General features: G+C 34.4%; 1 non-coding gene across 1 annotated transcript; it reads left to right on the forward strand.

Moving 5' to 3' along the window:
• The first annotated feature begins 256 nt into the window (after positions 1-256).
• On the forward strand, positions 257-440 carry LOC112650619 (U2 spliceosomal RNA). Its single transcript, XR_003130324.1, has one exon. It is a non-coding gene; the product is annotated as a U2 spliceosomal RNA (small nuclear RNA).
• The last annotated feature ends 15,028 nt before the right edge of the window (positions 441-15,468 follow it).

The raw sequence follows: 15,468 nt of genomic DNA on the forward strand, positions 1-15,468 counted from the left end.
TTTGATTAGCTCCCTGGTTATGATCTCTTCTTGTTTTCTCTTTGGGGATGAATTCCTCCATCTTGGCATCTTGTCTAGGTTTCTGTCATTTGTGCACTAGAAAAGCCTGTGCCTGGTTCTATTTCCACTAGAGCTGAAGCTTTGTAGCAGTCTATGATGAGTGCATGGGTGAGAGATTGTGCTGGTCTTCTGGGGGAGTGGCCTGCCGGTATTCTGGCTCTCAATCACACTTGCCCTATTTAAAAAGGCCTGTGATATCGCTTCTCGGCCTTTTGGCTAAGATCAAGTGTAGTATATGTTCTTATCAGTTTAAAAAGGCCTGTGGAGTGTAGAGGGAGAGGCTTGGTGTAAGTGGCTCAAGGCCTCCACTGTGCACTGTGTGCTCACTGACGTCCGTCTGTGCTGCTGGAAGGGGTGAAAATGACCCCGACCCACTCTCTTCCCTTGAGGGGGGACTTTGTGCTCATTGTTCTTCAGGAAGTCTTCACAGAAGGGTGAACAATCCCAGGCTTCTGTCGTTCTTTCCTTCACCCTGTCTGTGTCTGTGTTGCCTACCTACCAGATGGTGGCGCAGTGCTCCTATTTTATCTCCGGTGCATGGCTGGGTTTCAAAACTCCAAATTTTGGGGACCTAGCATGGTGTGAAGCCACGCTGATCTTCTGGGAGAGGGTCTCACTGCACTGTGGCTGGTACAAGATTGTCCCAGAAAAGCAGCTGCACAACCACATAGGGGCTCAGAGTTTATGGTAAAGTGTAGCAAAAAGCTGGTATCTAGATTAGCTGCCCTCAGCAGGCATCTCAGCTCTTATGCTAATGAATGGGGCAATTCAATGGCATGCTTCCGGCTCTTTTGTCCTTTGAGAGGCATTGACACCTCACCCAAATGCACTCCAAGAAGTGGAACTGTCTCTTCTAGTGTGACCCTGGGGATCCTCAGACCATGCTGTCTGCTCTCAAGCCTCTGCTTTCCTTCCCCATATGAGCACTGCTACACTCTGGTGATGGTACAGACTTTTAAAGCTTCAGACTTTCAGCTCTGCTGCTTATAAAAACTTGCAATAATCAACTTCTCTAGTTTTCCTAGTCAATGGTTGTGGGGAAATGTTTTGTCTTTCTTTTCCCTGTATACTGTTTCATCTCCTTCTCTCCTCTCTCAGTGATCAGGGTTCCCTACGCTCTGCAGCACTTGAGATTTTCTCCCTCAAATCACATCACTGCATCTCCTACCTTCCACAATGTGGCTTCTTTTCTCCTTCTAGTTTGTTCTCTCTGTCCTCAGAATGATTTCCTGGGTGTTGAGAATGATTTAATAATTATCTATCTGTGTTCATGGAACAAGGCAAGCAGAAGGTCCTCCTCCACTACTCCTCCATTATAACTCCTCCCCTCCAGGCTTCCAGTCTTAAAATGTGGTAGTTATCATGCCACTGTGGTATTAGTGATAGAAGAGACAAATAATTCTATAGATAGGAATAGAGAGCTCCAAAACAGTTTCATGCAAATACAGTCAACTTACCTCTGACAAAAGAGCAAAGACAACCTAATGGGAAAAGGATAGTTCTCTCAGCAAATGGTGCTGAGAAAACTGCGTGCACATGAAAAAAATGCATCTAAATATTGACCTTACACCTTTCATAAAAATTAATACAAAATGGATCATAGCCTTATATGTAAAATGCAAGTTATGAAACTTCTAGAAGATAATATAGGAAAAAAATCTAGGTGACTTTGGATTTGGCAACGAGTTTTTAGATACAATGCAAAAGTATGACCTATGGAAAAAAATGGTACATTAGACTTCATTAAAATTAAAAAACAAATGAACAAACAAAAACTTCATTGTGAAAGATGCTGTTAAAAGAACAGTCAAGACACAGACTAGGAAAAATATTTTTATCTGTTATCTTTATCTAAAATATCTATCATATATCTAATAAATGACTCAGATCCAGACTTATAGATAACTTAAAATTCAACATTAAGGGGCACCCCGGTGGTTCAGTTGGTCAAGTGTCTGCCTTTGCCAGAGTCCTGGGATCTAGCTCCCCTGCTCAGCGGGGAGCCTGTTTCTCCTTCTCCCTCTGCCTGCCACTCCCCCAGCTTGTGCTGTTTCAGATAAATAAAATCTTTTAAAAATCAACATTAAGATAAAGAACAACAGGGGAAGGGGTGGGGGATGGGGTAACTGTGTGATGTATTAAGGCGGGCATATGATATGATGAGCACTGTGTATTATATGTTGGCAAACTGAATTTAAATGTAAAAATAAAATAAAAATTTTTAAAAAGATTTAGGAACACAAAAAACAGACAAGGATCTGAATTGATGAATCACTAAAGAAGATAAATACCTGGTAAGTAAGCATACGAAAATATGCCAATACCATCGTTATTAGAGAAGTACACATTAAAATAACAATGAGATTCCATTACATACCTATTACAATGGCTAAAATTCAAAACACTGACACCAAATTCTGACAAGTTTGTGGAACTACAGGAATTCTAATTTATTGCTAGATGAATCCAAATTTACACAGGCACTTTAGAAGAGAGTTTGGCAGTTCTTTAGTCTTACTAAATAATCAAGTAATCGTATTCCTAGGTATTTACTTGAGTAAATTGAAAACTTATACTACATAAAATTTCAAACATGAATGTTTACTGTAACTTTATTCATTATTGCCCAAATTTGGAAGCAACCCAGATGTTCTTCAACAGGTGAATGAATAAATGAAATGATATATCCATGCAAATGAATATTACTCAATGATTAAAAGAAATAGCTATCAAGCTATGAAATGACATGGAGGCACCTTCAATACAAATTTGTAAGTGGAAGAAGCCCATTTGAAGAGGCTATGACATACTGTATGATTTCAAGTACATGACAATTTGGGAAAATCAAGATTATAGACACTGTAAAAGGATGAATGGTTGTTACGCTTTTGGGCAAGGGAGGGATGACTATGTGGAATTCAAAATTTTAGGGTACTGTAACTATTCTGTATAATACTGTAATTGTGGATAACATTAAATCATGCATTCAGCAAACAAACAAACAAAAAAAACCCTATCCGACACAAAGAATGAACTCTAATGTAAACTATGGACTTCACTTAATATATTAATATTGGTTCATCAATTGTATCAAATATAACACATCAGAGCCTTGGGGGTGAGAAGAAGTATATGGGAACTTCAGTACTTTCTGCTCAAATTTTCTATGAACTTTAAATCAAGTCCATTAATTTTTGAAAGGTGAGGATGGGGGTAAGGGTGGATATTGTGAGGGCTACTAGGAATGTCTGCCAAATCTGGGACTCTTGTTAAATTCCCTTTCTAATCTCACAGAGGAAGAACTAGAACTAGTTTATTTGCTCTCATTGAGGCAGTAATACCAAACCTAGCATAAATAAAACATTTTGGAATTTACAGAGTGCTGCATTTATGCTAATGATGATATATATCCTTCCCAGAAACCCAATGAGAAATATAGAGTAGGCTTTCTGATTATTCCCATTGTAGAAAAACCTGATGTTCTGACAGGCTAATTAACTTGTCCAAAATACATAGTTAACAAGAAGCAGAGCTGTTTTCTGATTTGTATTCCATATACTTTCCTCCATACCTCATTGTGAGATCACACTTTCCTTTTAAATTTTTCTGAAGTGAGCACAGACTGGGTGTCCTGATCACAAAATCTTATAGTTGGAGAGGATAGTATATGAAATGGACAAGTCGTAGGTCGCTGGCACAGTATTGGCTATGTCCAGGTGTTCCAATCCAATGGTACAGAAAGAAATAGAGGGCAGCCCCAGTGGCCCAGAGGTTTAGTGTCACCTTCAACCCAGGGTGTGATCCTGGAGACCCGGGATCCAGTCCCACATCAGGCTCCCTGCATGGAGCCTACTTCTCCTTCTGCCTGTGTCTCTGCCTCTCTCTCTCTCTCTGTGTGTCTGTCATAAATAAGTAAATAAAATATTAAAAAAAAAGAGAATACAGAAATATTCCTTTGATGATGCAGGAAATTGCCTTATATGGAGGCAGTTGTATCTGAGGAATGATACAGTATCTCTCATAGTCCAATGTGGTAAGAGGCAGCAAGACCACATCTCTAAACATCTGTGCCAACATTGTGAGGGCTGCACTGACCATCGGATTTGTGCCTTGCTTCCTTGACAACAAATAACTTGTTCACTCCCTTGTAACCATATCTTGCATATATCCTTGACACTAATTTGTTTGCTCATTTGATAGTACGCCAACCGAAAGTAGCTTTAAAACTACACCAAATTCTCCTATTTACCAATCTTTGAAAATGCTTGGTCACTTGATGTTCAGTTTTATTTAAAGTCAGAAATCACTGGTCTTTACAATTCTATCAGCAGAGTATCAGAATAAATAGTTGTTCAGGGAAGACTTATTAGAAACTACAATTATACTTCTTATATGTTTGGTGTGTTGAATGGTACGGGCAAAGGGTGAACTGAAAATACCTTTTTCACTATGTTCATGAAGGAGGGAAACTGAAAAAAATCTGTTTTTCTCAAATTTCAGTTTGAGGATATTGGACAGTGAATATTTGTTGACAATACATATTGAGCTGTTTGCTTAGATTCAGGATAAACATAGGTCTGAAGTCCGAAGTACAAAGTATTAATATTGTTTTAACCTTTCTGAATAAAATCACAGGCAGAAAAACAGGCTGTCTGAATTCTGAAAACAGCAATGTAATCAGTGCATGATGTGATCTCTTTTATGTCTAAGTGGCATAAACTAAGCATTATTTTCTGTCTGTGTCTCTTGCAGAAGCTTAGAATGTTCCTGCCCTGAATACTGATTTCTAACAAGTTGGAAATCTTGGGCCTGCCAGTGCCTGATGCTCACACAGTTTGAATGTGTGCTCAGACATATATTCTGTTAATAATCTTAATCGAATTCACAAAAACGAGAGAATAGATAAAACTCATGACCGTTTTCTTGACTAGAAAATACAGAAGCATCTCCAAATGATTGTCACTATTGGAAAAATACAAGTGTATGTAAGAAATATTGAGGTTTTATGTTAAACAATAATTAATTTGCTTGCTATTGCTAAAAAGGCACGTTGCATACAAATTCTGACAAATATTTCACCATTTGTTTGTCCAAAGGAAGGTAGTGATGCTGCGTGGTTGGCGTGAACACTCTGGAATAAGAATATTTTATCACACTAGATTCAAGTGGCAGATTTGGAAATAAGGTAAGTTATCCCAGGAGCAGGAGAGATGTACTTGTGGCATTCTTTCTGTTACTACACTGTCACCCTCTTCCCAACTCTCAAGCTAGTCTCAGTTCATGACACTTAATCACATCCTTTGACATATGGTTTGATTTTCTTATTGCTGTTCTTGTTTATGATAATTATCATTCAAAACAATTAAAACAGAATTAACTGTATGTATGAATTATAAACAGGCACTTATTCATTCAATAGTTCATTAGGCTTACAATGTACCAGGATCAAGCTTGGTAAGAGAACGCTGCATTGAGAAAAACAGGCTCATGCTTTACCTCATTTGTGCATGAATGATACCAATGATTTTTTTTTAAATTTTGTTTTTTGATAGTGTTTTTCTTTCTTTTCTTTTAGTAGCTATGGGAATAAAGGAAATTGATTTATTCATTCCTTCTGGAAAGGCAATAAATGGCATGGTTCTAATCCTGGCTTTGTCATTAACAGGTTATGTAAAACTCGGGTATATTATATAAATCACTCCTGGTCTAGTTTAGTCATCTGCAAAACTGTCATAACAGTCATAATATCTAGGTTTGCTGTAGAATTAAAGAAGTCAATTTGTGAAAACTGCTTAGATTTGTGTGTGACATTTGGTATTAACATTTTAGCTATTATTATTCATTTGTCAGAATATTCATTATAGGTCTCCAAAACTATGCTGAAAAAGGATAATAGTGATTATTTTAATCTATTAATTAATTACATGGTACTGGGTAGTTTGCTTAGACCTTAATATACATTATTTTACTTCATCCACAACATAGTGGAAAGTGCTATTATCTTCATTTAGAATCGAACTGAGACTCAGAGGAGCTAATCACTGAACAAATAACAGGACCATGGTTGTGTGGTTCCAAAGTCCAGGTTAAGATAGAATATGCTCCCCCGAATCTTAGTCAATAATTTGTAAAGGAAAAATCCTACAGTACTGACTCCTGCTGAGGAAAACAGAAAGAAAATGAATACTTATGCAGTATGATAAGGACTATACTCAGAGTATATGTACTCTGGTATTTTGGGAACACAGAACACAGAGGGATTAAATTTTCCTTCAGTGGAGATTGGATGACCTCTTGGGTTCTAGGATTATGGTTGAAAAGAGGTCACCAAATAATATCGAATACAACATTAGACTCAATACTTTTCTTAGCCTAGACACTAAAGAATACATAGCTCAGTGTCTCTGTATCATTATGTAGTCAGAAGTAATAGTTTTTATAACACAAAGAGAAAAACAACATATTCTAATTAAAGAGCAATTGAGTAAATTCCATTTGAAAAAAGAAGCTGAAGGAAGAAATGAATAATTTTTAAAAAAATGGTACAGCTTCATATTCTAATGTCATCCACCCTCACTCCAACAACTTTTTATTCATGCATCTCTCTTTTGGCCAGCACTTCTCATGCATCATTGTCATCTCATACCTAGATTATTTTACAAAATTTCAAAATTGGTCTTCCTGTTGCAAACATCACCCCATTCAATTCACTGCATTTGAGGCAATATTTCTAAATGCATATCTGACCATATTAGCTTACTACTAAAAATACAATAATAAAATTTCCCCTTGTCTATAAAATCAAATCTCAATACAATGCTGGGATTTTCAAAACTCATGATGACCCTTCCATTTTCTACCTGTTCAAACCCACCTCCTTTCACTATGTATGCCTTATGCTCTACCCATTGCAAATAGCATTCCGTTAATGAAATATTTATTTAATTAATGTCATTACCTAGTTCAGTGTATGGTATACACATCAACTCAATAATGTTGACTGAAGGGATGGGAACATTTAGAAAAAAGGAATGAGTCTCTGTAGTGAGTCATTTGTAATCCACTTCAGAGCCAGAGGGGAACTTTGCCTCCTCGACCATTTTACCTCCAAGACACAAAGATTGGAAATGTCAGGACATGTCCAGCAAATAATTATCAAATTTGGCTGGAACACAGAGAGAAACAGGGATGTTGCAAAGAGCAGAGCTTTATCATATAGTGCATAAAAGCAAGTACTTTAGAATTAGGTATGGATCGAAATTGAATTTCTAGTCCTAACTAGTTTTATGATCCTGAGTCATCCATTTGTTTTCTCTGTCCTATTTCCTTAAGTAAAATGTGAAAAATATTACTTATTTCATTTTTAAAGTGCTTAACACAGTGGTTAGCCCATAATTTATGATTAAAGCAGAATTCTTTCTTCTTCTCCTGCTATATAGCTATATATTTATTCTTCTTTGTTAAAAAGTTAGATTTCATATAGAAATATACTGATGACACAGACATATCTACATTCACTGGATATCTCTAGATGCTCTTAAATATCGCTCTCCACATTTCTACTCCCTGCACTATAGGGAGGCTGAAATGTATGAGTTACATTAGGGATTCCCCATTCCTGGGTTTTTGATGGGTCTGGCTAAAGAAGGTCCTGGCAGGAGATAGGAGCGAGAGATGAGAGTTGACTTAGGACACTGATTATTCCAACTCCGTCCCTGTAGGCCTGCTTTAGCCCAGCAGCATCCCTCTTGAAGAAAAGTTTATTTAGTTCCTGTCAGATGATCCTTACCTGGCAACCATTTGTGTCTTTTGACAATGTAACAATCTGTTTTGTCTTAACATGTCAAGTGACTAATATTTTTAGCTTCATCTCTTCAGGACCAGAGATCTAATGAAATCCTAGTATTACTAACTTTTAGGAACAATACTATCTAAGGTGGTGTCTGTCTGTTCACACCTTTTAAAATCTTCTTTGAATTATTCTTGAGTGTGGCTTTTGGGTCTTCTGGGATCCTAAGTACTATACATGTATTCCCAGAAAAATGGAATAGCATGTGTGCTAAAAAGAAAATGGGAATAAGAGCCATATGAAAGAAGGGTATAATAAAAAATAAATAAATAAACAAAAACAACAAAAAACAAGACATGTTTGTAGATTTCTTTTCAACTTCCTGGAACTCCTCACATATTTCACATATTGCTTGTATATTATATATAGATTGGCATGAAGAATTCATACTACATTTTATATATAATGCAGTGCTTTTGTTTTTGTTTTTGTTTTTTGCTTTTGTTTTTTGAGTCAAATATTTCTTAAGTTTTTTTGAATCTATTCCAGAAGTTTATTATGTCTAGTGGTCTGTTTGTTCTAAAGCATTTAGGGAATTTATTTTCACTAGCACATGGTTTTAAATTTCTTGAGTTGGGAATATTACAGAAAATTGAATGTGATTTTCAAATGTACTCATCAACTGAGCAGCACTCCAGTGGACACTGCTCTCTGTTAAGACATGAGATTATAATCTATGAGTTTCTAGAACAACTAAAACTAAAGGAACATGATCAGAAATGAATTATGCTTTTTATGGCTAATATTTTTTTCTGGTTATAGGATTCAAGTTTTCTCTTTAAGTATCTCTTAATAACAACAAAATACTATGTGTTTAAAAGTAGACTAAATGGTAATTTTTATGAATAATAGTCCAGGAAAATAAAGCTAGTTATCGAAATAAAGTGTTTTCTTCCCGCTTTCCAGTGGTTCTCCTTATCATTCATACATTCTCAAGAGGTATAGCATAAGGAGCACACAATTTTTGAATAGCACTTCTTTACCATCTCCTCTCCTGCCTGCCTTAATAAATGAGGTTCTGAAAGCTACTATGTCAAAAAAAGCCCCAAATTTCACTTAATAGAGAGTCTTTGCCAATTTCATTCTCATGTTTACAATCCTTCACTTCTCATCATCAAAAAAAGTCCCTTGCTTCATTTCTGTGAAGGATGGGAGAGGAGTGACCACACTTATTAACCATACACCCATCCTAAGAATCTATCTTCCTACACTTTTAGTGGTGCTGTGGATTTTTCTCATGACTTCTTATCCCTCTTTTTTTTTTTTGTCCTTGTCAACTGCTTTTCCAAGCACAGAGGTAGGTTAGAGTCATATTTGTGCATGGGGAAAAGTGTTAGATTTCAATATGGAAAGGGATTCCAAGTCTGAAAAAAAACATCATTTCTAATTTCTCATATACCTCAAATACATCAAATCTGTGTTTATCAGCTCCTTAAGATCTGCCAAGTAGGAGATACTATTTCTATTCTTCTATGAGTAGCAGAAATTGTACAGATAAAACAAAGACCTAGAGAAAAATAAATAGTCCATTTAATACTAGATAAAAAAAAATTGGGGATGCATTTCTCAATGATTGTGGAATGATACTTTATAAACAGAAGTCTTCCTATTAAGAGAATAATTTATTGTCCTGGACTATTAATAGTTTCAAGAGAAAATGGATATGGATAAACTGTAAATGAAATAGGATCTAAATGAAACTACATTAGGAAAAAACAGATTAGTGTTATTATTTAAGATATCTTGCTTTTTCCTAATTTAGGTCCAAGGATAATAAATCTTCCTAACTTAAGACTTCACATTTACAATGTTTTATATTTGAAAGCATGAAACTTTCTTTTTTTCCCCTTTTCTTTATCTTTCTGTTTTTCTTTTTCTTTCTCTTCCTTCAGTGGTGTATATAAATATGTAAATATTAATAATCTTCATCATATATGCATGTTTTTATTTTAAAAAATTTGATTTTTCTAGAGTGATTTAAGAAATAATAAAGGAGATAAAATGATAAAGACAAAATAGAGCTCCAAATATTGATTCACTTTCATCAAATGATCAAATTTCAAGACTCAAATTAGAGGTTCAAAGGGAATACTTAATCTTGAAAGCTAAATTTTGAAGCACATTTTGGAAGGTGGTCCAAAGAAAGTGTGAGCACCAGCATTAAACTCACCAATTTGTTGAGACGCCTGGGTGGCTCAGCGGTTGGGCCTCTGCCTTTGGCTCAGAACTCTCAGGATCTCAGGACTCTCAGGACTCTCAGGATCCCACATCGGGCTCTCTGCATGGAGCCTGCTTCTCCCTCAGCCTATGTCTCTGTCTCTCTCTCTCATGAATAAATAAATAAAATAAAATAAAATAAAACTCACTAGTTTACAAGTATAATAGAGTATGACCAAAATCCATAAACCTAGGGATTGGAAAGAATATGGAAGGTATAACAAGTTACAAATATATATTTTTTGTATATAGATACCATATATGGACCAAGAAAACTTGAATTACCAAGTCATCTGGGGTCAAGGCAAAGGCTGATGACCTCACTGGCTAACTTATAATTAACACTGGGCTGGCATTCAGAGTAGCTAAAATCAATACAAGATGGGATTGATTGAGAAAACAAGGTCGAAACAGACATGTTGTCATACATTATACTCTAAATATCTGCTTAAGGTTTTCGATCTTTATTAATATGAATCACTTAAGAAATGGCCCATGCTTATAAATGAGTCCCTAAGCAAATCACAAATGCTCTGTTAATAATTTATTGTGCAAATTACAGATGCCTTTATTCTTTGACTTATACTTGTCCTACTTGTAGTAATGCCATTGCTTAAATAATTTATCTAATGGCATATATCCATCAATCAACAAAAAACGAAAAACTGCAAAAATAATTTACTTTGTCAGAGGCTATGCTACTAACACTGTTCCATAAAGATATAAATAGTATCTTATTTCTAATAGGGAAATGATTCAAGGTTTTACATTTCTGAGATCATGACATTCCTAAACTTTCCTCAATTATTGTCTTGTTATTATTCTATAGATATATAAATGTTTCAAATAATTTGGCAAAATGCTAAAAAATATATTTTATCATGACATATTAGAGAAATAAAGCATAGTCAAATGTGAACAAGTATAATTTTTGCTTAAAATAATAAAATTTCATAAATCATATTTAAAAGAAACTATGAAAAGAGATGAGCAGAGCTATAGCCTCAAAGTGTAGAGTCTGGGCCTACTCCCATTGATTGTCTGCTTTTAGAAATTGATTTTAAAAATTTTGTTATGAGTAAATATAACCTGTCTTTTGGTTTAATGATGCATACTGAAATAAACCAGTTTTTAAATGAACTTTATTTATTACAGAAATAATATGGATATTAGAACAAGCTCCAAAATTTATTAGAAGACATAATACAAGTTCCTCTTTCAAATTCACCTGTGAAAGTATACAGTTATTTTAATTCAAAATAAAATTCAAGGTGTGTTTTACAAAAAAATATACAACAACCACCACAACAACAAAACTCTTACTGGCTGTTATATTGGTTAATGGAGAAAGCTTTGGTTTAGTACTGCACAATGGTGATTGTCATGGGGGTTATTTTTCTTATTAAATGAGGTAGTACAGCACAGCCATGTTTGGGAGTTCAAACTTTGTTAGTTGTATTTGGTTTAGAATATAAATAATAACAATAAAAGAAATAGCATTCATGTCTGCTGTTCTTTTTTCTTTTTTTTTTTTTCTTAAATATTCCACCAACTGCAATTGAGTATGTTACAATTTTCTTACTAATGTTGAATTTGTCCATACTTCCTTGTAATAAACTGTTTGGTTTTCTTTCTTCTTTATAGATTTTGAAGTTTATTAGGTAGATAAGTTGTTTTCAGGAAGAAAGCTAATACATACTTTCCCAGAATCTCTAGACAGTAGACCCTGGAAAAGATTCCTCCAGTGAAAAAAACTACCATGAGTTTTGAAGATAGAAATGTTAGAGAATCGGCAGCCGTAGGCAAGCTCCTGGGCACCAGGCACAGGAGCTGTGTTACCAGCAGGGATGGGTCCACCTAAGAATCTCTCACACATCAGCTTCGTAGGCAACTAAGATAATTTGGAGGAAGTTCCCCTACAATTAACACAACTTCCAGAATTCTAGAAACTGTGCTGCAAAGCTTACGACTGTAAGCTCTAAATCTATTCGTCCAATCATTTCCTTTTGGAAATATATAAATGCCTTCTGTTTGCCTGAATGAATATTACCCTAATTGGTTAAAACTTTCATTTTTATAAAATGGCCTTTTAGGGACGCCTGGGTGGCTCAGCGGTTGGGTGCCTGCCTTCAGCCCAGGGCATGATCCTGGGGACCCGGGATCGAGTCCTGCATCAGGTTCTCTGCATGGAGCCTGCTTCTCCCTCTGCCTGTGTCTCTGCCTCTCTCTCTCAGTCTGGGTCTCTCATGAATAAATAAATAAAAATCTTTTAAAAATGGCCTTTTAAATATAATAATATCTTTGGTCTTAGAGTCTAATATTTCTAATATAAAAGTAACTATACTCATTTTATTTTGATTAATATTTACCTGTTAGATGCTGTTTACATTTACTTTTCTTTCAATTTTTCTGTGAATTTTGATTTCAACTCTGCTACCTCAAGCAAGATATAGCTAGATTTCTTTCCCCAGGGGAAAATTATTCATTTTGATTGGAATAATTGGTACCTTACATTTATTTAATTTGTGATGTACTCATTTCATCTACTTAATTTTATGTTTTTTTAGATGAAAATTATAAAGATAACAATATAAAGATGCTAAGTATAGGATTCAGTAAGTTTTGATATATGTGTGTACCTACGTAACCTCCACTCTAAAGACGTTATACAGCTTATTCATCAACCAATACCTTTCTGTAGGCAACCATCATTTTAATTTCTACCATCATAGATGAGTTTTGCCTATTTTTGAACATGATATAAAACGGAATCATCAGGTATATAATATTGCAGGTGTGGATTCCTTCACTTAACATATTTATGAGATTTAACCATGTTCTTATATGTATAAGTAGTTGATGCTTTTTTTATATTGCTAAGGAGCATTCCACTGTATTAATATGCTTAAATTTATTTAACTAGTCTTCCGAGAATGGTCACTAGGGTTTTTGCAGTGCTTAGTTACTATGAATAAAGCTTCTACTAACATTTCTATACAATGTGTATATGTGTTCCTTTCCCTTTGGTAAATACCTAGGATTGGCCTCAGTGAGTCATAGAGCAGACTTCTGATTTTACAAGAAATTTTCAAACTTTTTCCCAAATTGTTGTACTATTTGACATTCCTGCAATGTATGAAAGTCCCAATCGTTCCATATCTTCATACAATGATCCTTTCTGCCAAAGCTCAGTTGTTCCATCTGTGTCTAAATTATTCCAATGCAGACCTCTGAGCAGTCAGAGAATTGGAGTATTTCCTTGCAGTCTGTTCCTGTAACTCCTTCCAGACACCCTTTGGGAATGAGTAATACTACCTGGCAGATGCCTGCAATCTGGGAGAAGTCCTCCAAACTGGAACTGAGTCATGCTGATTGGCAGAGTCCAATCTTGTTACTAACTGGACAGTGGGAAAAGCTAGCTAGTACTATATGCACTCCTTCCTTCTGTGCAAATTCTATGAGGAGTTTTTAGAAAAAAAAAAAAAAGAAGAAGAACCAGAAAGCATCCTTAGAATCTATGTAACAACAACAAAAAAAATAACAACAAAAAAAAGAATCTATGTAATATAAAATTATACAAAATACTTAAATTTTGTGCTTATTTCTAATTGCTCACTGATGAAGGGCTGACTATCCAGAATGGACAAATATTAAACTGAAAAAAATATTATTTATTAAAAATTATAAGGACTAAGTGCAGAGTTTAAAATTAACATATGTGATAATGATCACAGAGATCTATGATTTTACATAGTGAACTCTTACATGAAGACCAATAAAATCCCAATCAACATGTGTGATTATCAAAGAAATTAAAGGTTCTTTATATGACGATAAAAATGATAATAGCATACTGACAAACTTATAAAACTTTCACCAAATGTTTCTTAATTTCTTTTGAAAAAAATCACCAAAGGAAATGGAAAATTTATGGCTAAAACATTTAATCTGTTATGTTGGTTTACCTATTTGAAGCTTGGTAAATTTCTAATTTCTTTGTCACTCATAGGATACAAAAATATGAATATTTAGAAAAAATATGTTGAGAATTATAGAATATTTACTTTTAAATAATATATTTTTAAAAAACTATTTTCTTTGATCAGCTAAGAATGAATGGAGACACATGCTATGCTTCTTAAGACAAAGGTTGTAATTTTAAGAACATCCTTATTGATACTTTAGTTTATAAATCTCATTACTCTTAAAATCTGAAACAATAGATTTTAGGACTTAAAATAATTTTGATATTCATTTTAAAAAGAAACAAAAAAAAAAACAAAAAAACAAAAACAAAAACAAAAAACAAAAACAAACAAAAAAAAATAAAAAGAAACAAAAAGGTGGAGAATAACCAAAAGAGACTTGAAGAGATTATAATAATCAAGGTAATAAGCTATCATTTATTTTTATTTTTGTTTAGTGTAATGGAAGAAGGCTAAACCAGGAAAGAATTCAATGATTACTTAATAATATTAAAATCAGTACTTCAAAAGCATCCATAATCTGTATTTCAAAAGAATCCATAATTTGATTATAGATAACATATGTTCCAGGCATCATTTGTTGATATTCTAATATATGAATAATTCAGAAAATCTATACAGAAAATAAGCATCCAAAAATTAAATAAAGTATATAAAAGGTAATTAACAAAAATGGTTTATACATATGTATACAAACATATACATATATATGTATTTGTTGTTACTTAAATACAGATTAAGTGAAGTGGATGCATTATGGCCTTTATGTATTAGGTGTAACCATGTCAATTTCCTCCAAGTTCATCTGCAAGGCATTAATCATTGGAGTTTCCTGCACCTTGCCTAAGCATACAGTAGTTTTAGAGTTCATTAGAACTCAGCCTCATAAAGTATAAATCACCAAAGCAAGTGGGTTCTTTTCTTTGTCCAGATCTATGTTGTCTGGGTCAAAGCCTCAAAAAAGCCAAATAGAGTGGTGGGCAGCAAGAAGTTACCAGTGTTTGGAGCCAGCTAAGAAAGGGCAAATTTTTTTGTGCAGGTCTTCCTGGTAGGCTCTATTGAATGGAGCTCCTAACCATATTATGTGCTATTTCTGGACTTAGAGCCAATAAGGAAGGTAGTATTAGAAACCATGTAATTGCTGCCTTTCAACCTGATTTTATTTTATTTTATTGTCTAATTGCCTTGGTCAGGATGTCCAGTACAATGCCAAAAAGAAATGATAAAACTGGTAATTTTTGTCTTATTGTGATCTTAGTTTTGATCTAAATATGATGTTAGCCATGAGTATTATTTTTTTTTATGTAGAAATGCTTTATCAGGCTGAGGATATCCCCTTTAATTCCTAGTTTCTTA

The sequence above is a fragment of the Canis lupus genome, chromosome 11, assembly GCF_003254725.2.
Source record: "Canis lupus dingo isolate Sandy chromosome 11, ASM325472v2, whole genome shotgun sequence".
Taxonomy (NCBI): Eukaryota; Metazoa; Chordata; class Mammalia; order Carnivora; family Canidae; genus Canis; species Canis lupus.